Source organism: Portunus trituberculatus, chromosome 47, assembly GCF_017591435.1.
Source record: "Portunus trituberculatus isolate SZX2019 chromosome 47, ASM1759143v1, whole genome shotgun sequence".
Taxonomy (NCBI): Eukaryota; Metazoa; Arthropoda; class Malacostraca; order Decapoda; family Portunidae; genus Portunus; species Portunus trituberculatus.
The window spans coordinates 11,000,814-11,008,048 of record NC_059301.1 but is presented as its reverse complement, the minus strand read 5'-3'; the positions used below and the strand labels follow the sequence as shown (position 1 = coordinate 11,008,048).

At 42.0% G+C, this 7,235-nt stretch overlaps 1 non-coding gene across 1 annotated transcript; it reads right to left on the bottom strand.

The window, feature by feature from the left end:
• Positions 1–3,303: 3,303 nt before the first annotated feature.
• On the bottom strand, positions 3,304–3,376 carry Trnaa-agc. Its single transcript has one exon. It is a non-coding gene; the product is annotated as a tRNA-Ala (tRNA).
• Positions 3,377–7,235: the final 3,859 nt, after the last annotated feature.

Below are 7,235 nucleotides of genomic sequence, written 5' to 3'. Positions count from 1 at the left end.
TGTATCGTGTTTGTGTTGTGTTGTGGCGTGGAGTGACAGGCAGGTGGGTAGCCCAGATGGAGGCGTGCTTGGGTCGAATTAGTGTTGCATTACTCCTCGTGTGGTGTGTTGATGGTTGTGTAATACTGCTGTGGGGTGTGATCTGTGTCGTAAGGTGAGTGTTGAGGTGTTTGGGAGTCTGGCGAGGTGAGAAAGTTGGGATATACTTTTGCAGTGTGGTTTTCTTTGAAGTGAGAACTAAGCGGAGTTTTTTTCTCCCTGCCATTTGTGTCCTTCTATCTAAATTTACCCATAGGTAAAAGAAAAAGCATGACAACCACCTGAAAATACTGCTCGAATTAATGATATGGTAGTGGCAGTAATGATTTAATGAGAGCAATAATAATGATATGAAATGAGGAAAGTTTCAGTGGAAAATGTGAACGATGCTTGGTAAAAAAAAAAATAGATGATGAAAAAAGGGCTACACCTCAGTTATTTTCTTTATTACACGATTAACATGAAATAAAGGACAGGGAGGCATAGGCACTTCATTACAGGCGATTGGTAGAACGAACAAGGGAGGTGAAGTAGTAGTGGCGCAGAGAGGAGGCAGTGCGGGGCGGAGTGATGATAGTGATAACAGTGATGAGAGTAATGACGCGACGGTGTGGAAGTGAAGTGCTGAGGGAAGGAAGGAAGGAAGAGGGGTGTTTGCAGCGCTTGCTTCTAGGTAAGGTGAGTATTGCACTCCACTTACTTCCCCCTTATGTGGCTTCCCTTCCCGGTATCTAGCAGAGGGAGCCAACGCCCTTACCGCATCTCCCCTTTAAGGCAATATTACGATGCATCTCAACAAGCCACAACAACTCTAACCCTCGACACTTAACCTGCAACGACTCACACTCGCGTCCGGCAGGCAAAGACCGGACCCACGTGGAGCCTTGTTGGGAACTGTCGTTAAGAGCATAGGTTAAGAGACAAGCAGCCACCCACCACACCCTTGTTAGTTCATTCTACGTGTACCTCTCACTAACCACCCTCCACACACACACACACACACACACACACACACACACACACACACACACACACATACACACATACACACACGGTTCGTTTACGATTAAATAGAAACTTTGTCCGCTGAAGTTCATGGTTCAGAGAGTTTAGAGAAAAGTCTGTTGTTCCCTGCTCATAACAGCTCGCCTCGGCCACCACCTGACTGCAGTATTTGGGTTCTTTCCTTCCACACGCCGCGCTTGCCTCCCATAGCTGAATCCGCTCCCCACGCGTCTATAAAGTAACCTTACGTGGGTGTCTTTATGGCGGTTTCATTAGGAGGACTTGACGGTTCGCTAGCTTTGATTATATGTAACGCTATCTTATCAAATCTAATCTGTTTTATATCCTTGTTCATTATCAATTATTTTCTCACTTTTTTCCGCTTACTAGCACCGCACCTATACACATTCCAAGGACTGCATTCTCTAACTCCTCAGCGTCTTATCTTGACTGTTTTTAGCAGGTTCTTGTGAGAATAATAACTGTTTTCGTAGATGCCTTAGTGATTCTACTAATTATTGTTTGAGAAAGATTGTACAACATCATCACTGAGGAAAACACCCAAGTAATACTTCGGCTGGTATTTCAAAACAATCCTGATGAAGCAGCATGATTTTTGCGAGTTCTTCTTGTGCTGTGGTTTTCAACTCATCACAAAAACAGTAAATTGAAAAATATGTGTTTCATTTTAATGATGGGTAATGATAAAGTCAATAATACAGCACCATGTGCTGTAAGCTGCATAAATCTGCATAACGCATCATACATTATCATAATTGACCGGATACAATTCACTCCGTTCACATTTCCTCTTTGTTTCCTTTCCAATGAATGAATTTCACACGAAAAAACAAATTCAAATTAAATTACACGACCATACCTGTGGAACAACATAAGACGAATAATACAACGAATCAACTGCACAGCTCGGTGGCTGCCGGTCACGCAGGCCCAATGGTCCACACCACTGAAGCCCCTTTCCCATTTTCACGAGTTGTGAACTAAGCAGTTGATGAACAGTGTAGCCACGCGGCAAATCAACAGGATGGCTCATCACCTTCACGGGTACACCAAATATATACTCAGCTCCTGGTCACGTACAGCTGTCTGAATCTTGAATATTCACCATGAAACTTACACGTCACTCTAAATATTGCAGTTCAAAGATTGCCAATAGACTTCGAAGAATAAAATAACAATAAAAATGAATAGCCAATTATGTATTCTGGTTGTTGTTTATAATGAATTCTAATATGAAGTCTATCAGAAAAGAGATGACGTGCTGTGGACCATAACAAGTTATCATCCCACCAGTGACATGACTACTCTTCTGCGGTCTTCGAAAATCTTGCTGCTGGAAGAACGAAATGTTTCAAAATGTGTCTCCCAAACACTCTACATCACATTATAGTCATGGTAAGGTGTCAGAGTTACTTTCTGCCTTCCTTTCCACTATGTTTTGTGTTTTCCTCGATCTTAAGTCCGATGATCCACTGACACACTCCTTACAGAGGCTGACAATGAACAGATTCTCAGCACACCAAGGAAGCTCAGATGGAAGAAAAACGCGTAGAGAAGAAACGAATGGTGTGCGTACATTACTCGACTATTGGCCATTGTACTTGTAGGTGGTGTGGAGATGGTTCGTCCTCACTCAGACGGACCCCACACCCGGGTTAGGCCGCTGACAGCTGTAATGGACGCCGCTAAGTAGTTGCCAGGCACTCGGCGTGTGTAACAGGAAAGAGGACTTCTGCGGCCAGACCCGGCACCAAACTTTATATCCACTTTGGGCTCAGTGCCAGGACTGTACAGCTGCCCTGGCCTCCACTTGACTGCCCGCTCTTGTGTATTCTCCTGATGAACTCTAACTCTTCTGCACTTTCATGTTCTGTTGTGAGTTTAGTCATCTACATACTCCTTCACTGTTTCTTAATCTCACAAAACCTCAGGAGTCTTGCCATGTATGTACTTGTATTTTCAACACTCAGTTACATCGGAAGTCAAATGATCTATATATAGTCACACTTTAGGCCACTTTACCCCTATTCTTCATTTTTTAACCTTATATTTCATTGGTAGACAATGAAGAATGTTACAAGAATGTTACCTTACACGTGATAGTCCCTAGATAAAGCATACCAGCCTACCAACACCACCCATCATCGCTATCAAATAACTTATCTGTCCTTCCTTTAGATCTCTGTAATGATTCGTCACTAACAAAATGATTAGTAAATCTATTAAATAAAAAGATCCTGGAGATGCGGGGTATCGATCCCCGTACCTCTCACATGCTAAGCGAGCGCTCTACCATTTGAGCTACATCCCCTGCTGAAATATACAAAGATCCAACCAGACTAATTTGACAAACACAGACTACCATTTATCACCATAAGGTTTTCTCTCTCACTATGTTATCTTTCCAATCAACTTCCATTGATTGTTTGGCGATTTTTCCCATAATCACCATACAACTTTGTTAGACATTTTATGTTGCAAATTGGTGAATACTTCTGTAACCAAAAAAAAGTTCCAATTAACCCTCAGTTTTGTCTTTTCTGAATTTCTGTAAGTATAAGGTTTTACAGCAGACTGGATAGTAAAGGACGATCACTACAATAAAATAGTTCAATTAAAACCTACAGCAGTGTAAAGCATTAACGTCATTTCAAGGCTGGTTGGTCTTTAAGTCTCTCTTTTTTACCTCCCATGTCTTACAGCGCTTTGAAGGCCATCAAATAACGCAACAAGAAAGGACAAAGAATTTCATACATGTAAAATAATTACTATTGTTATGACTCATCGCAGACCACAAACTAATTTCATCACACTTCTTTCTCACCACAATGAAAAAAGCCTGACAAGAAAAAAATAACTGGTTCTCCTTCCGGCGTAACTATGAGTTTTTTCGAACGTTTCGGCGTCTATTTTCAATTAAAACTGTATCGGATATCCGTATCAGCAGCCGCAAAACATCAAATAGTTTATAATATCCGAATCCGTATCCGCATCCTCTGTTCTGATAGAGCAGACATCCACACCAGAATGATCATAATCTGATGTTTCCATCCACATCTGCATTTGCAATTTTGTCTATACCAATATCTGCATCTGAATCCGTAAAATATGTACATAAAACATTGTAGAGTACACATCAGCATTCATAAAGCACTAAGTTTTGACATCCGACTTATTTGTAATGTTATCTCCTTTTATCAGCCTTAATTGGAAATCACTGCGATGTCTGATGGTGTTTCCATAATTGTAATTATAGTATAACAAGAATTCTACATCGTCGATGAGAAAAACATGCAAGGCAACCTGACCAATTACCTCCATGGCCTTTGAAAACCGCCCTAATGTGAGAGCAAAGCATTAGAATGCGACAGATTACTAAAATCGCTCAAAGCTCCACTGCTTCACAGATGCCGGGTCGGCGGGTGCATGGCTTGGCGTTGGGTCGCTCGCTCGCTACCTTTTCGAGGAATCATTTTCATGCAACTTTTCCTCTCCACGGCCAGGTGTTTGTTTCCTCTCGCAACATTCACCACCTCAGTTGATCATTCAGTCCTTGAATGAGCGACAGTCTTCCTCGCGATAACAAAGCCAAGTAAGGAAAGGTCCACATGGAAGCCGTGTTCAAAGAGTGACGCGACACTTTGTTCTCTTGTTTCCGTTTGTTTTCAGGATCAACACTGTAAGCGGATCTCTTAGTTAATATATGTCATTTGTTTAATTTGATTTTATTTCATTTATTTACTTGATATTTAATTAAATTTTATTCAATTCTTTTATTCATTATTTCTCTCTTTTTGTCCTGTACCGATCTTTCTGACCTATAGAGAGAGGGGAAAAAAAAAAAACACTCAAATAAGTTTCACTATTGATATTAACTTTGTCACCAGATGGCCAAAATCCTTCCCTTCCCAGGATCTACAAGAAGGCTCAGTAAATCAAAGGACATACGCATGAAGGCAAAAACAAGACAAACAAGAGAACAATGCAATACGTTATTCCTCTGAGCACAACTGTATAACTAATATTTGTCTTACTGAAACACCCTTAACTAGAGATGGCAGCGACAATACTGCTATGAGTAATGTAGAAAGACCAATTATTACGCATCAAATGAACAAATTAGCAGATATCTTTTTTGTATGACTCACAGATACGATACATTAGACCACAACAAGGCAGGTCACTCAATCTCTTAGTTCTTCTGGCCTTAGTCTTCACGGTCCGTCATTTCTCTAGGCAGAATAGTTGTGAGTTTTGAATAGTTTCTCAGTGGACGAGGTAGCGCTGTCTCTTAACCTAAAATGGCTCCATATGATTCTGCTGCAGCGCCATGATTCTTCAGTATTCAGTATCATACCGTACAGAAAACACAAAAATCAATAAACATCTTAGAAAATGATAATAACTAATGATAACAAAATAACTTGCAAACTTTCTGACCATTTCTTATTTTCACCTTACTGCAGCGCCATGACTCCTCAGTATTCAGTATCACACCTTACAAAAAATCACAATTAATGAAAAAAAAAAAAACATAACAAATAACAAAACAAAATAAGTTGGAATCTCTCTGACCACTTCTTACTTCCACTTTCCTGACCGCAAGTGGTGAATTAGCTAAGAATGTCGCGTGCCTTTTGTTCAGTTCTAAGTCAATATTACCACGCAAGAGTGAGACCAACTATCACGACCAAGACTTTCCAGGTTTGGTTGTTCATTGCGTAGAAAACCTCGTGCGCAGATCTTTCCCGAGACTTCCTAGAAAATCTTCCTTGTTTTTTTTTTTCCCCTTCATAAATGTGAGTTCTTTTATTTACGCCCCCCTATTATATACAAAGTGTTTCTCTTATCTCCTCTTCCCTCCCCTCTCTCTCTCTCTCTCTCTCTCTCTGAAACGTCACAGGGTTCGCCGCGTCGTAATAATTAATCTACAGCTTCCTTCTATACAAACAGCATTTATCTAAGTACAGAAGACGATTAACATTACATGAATTGAGGAGACAACTGTACAGAGTTTGCAATTTTACTTACGTACAGTTTTTCTCCAATATTTCACCCCAGAAGTAATACATTTTCTCTTTTCTTTTCTTCTTCTTTTTCTCTTCTTTTCGTTCTGGAAGCTACATCTTGTCCAAAAGTCTTTTCTGGGCAATTTTTCCCTTCCATTTCCACCTTCGCTTCGCTACCTCTCAAAGCCTCCATCTCTCTCTCTCTCTCTCTCTCTCTCTCTCTCTCACCCTCCCTCTATCTCTCCCTTTCTTTTATCTATTACCGTTCCCCTTCATTTCCCACCCTTCTCCCCACCTTCATTGCCTCTTGCCACACATCCTCCCCCATCACCCCATTACCTCTCTACCCCCTCACCCCTTCCCTCCCATCAGTAACAGCCAGGAGCCAAGAGTCAGGCCACAAAGCAGGCGTCTGACCTATGAATGAAGCCGCGGTGCACTTTTGTATCTCGTCTTTTGTGAGTTACACGTCTGTATCGCAGAATATTTACCTCTTTTAGTCAGTCCTGAAGAGTTCCTTTGTGCTTCCTTTTTTCCACCGTTTGTTTTGGACCTTTTATGGTGGAGAGCCTTTGACTTGGAATGTGAAGGGACTGTACATAAAGAAAACACCGGGAAATCACTACGCTAGGAAAGGTGAGAGAGAGAGAGAGAGAGAGAGAGAGAGAGAGAGAGAGAGAGAGAGAGAGAGAGAGAGAGAGAGAGAGAGAGAGAGAGAGAGAGAGAGAGAGAGAGAGAGAGAGAGAGAGAGAGAAGAGAGAGAGAGAGAGAGAGAGAGAGAGAGAGAGAGAGAGAGAGAGAGAGAGAGAGAGAGAGAGAGAGAGAGAGAGAGAGAGAGAGAGAGAGAGAGAGGGCTGCATGCAGGAGATGGTGGTAACCAGCAAGTGGGCCTTAAAAAAGTGGGAGGAAAGCCTGCGCCGGAAACTGTGTGGCACTGGCGTAGGAAACAAAACTTGGTGGTCCCTTGTTAAGGACAAACAGGAACTGGCCACCAAGAATCCATCCCTCCCTCAGCAAGCAGGACGGTACTGTCGCCACCAGCAGTAAGGAGAGGGCACAGTTGCTGGCTTCCTTGTTTGCTGGAAAAATGAAGGTGGGGAATCCACAGCAGCCACCGCCTCAGCTGGTCCAGCAATGTGAGAAGACTGTCACCATGGTGGA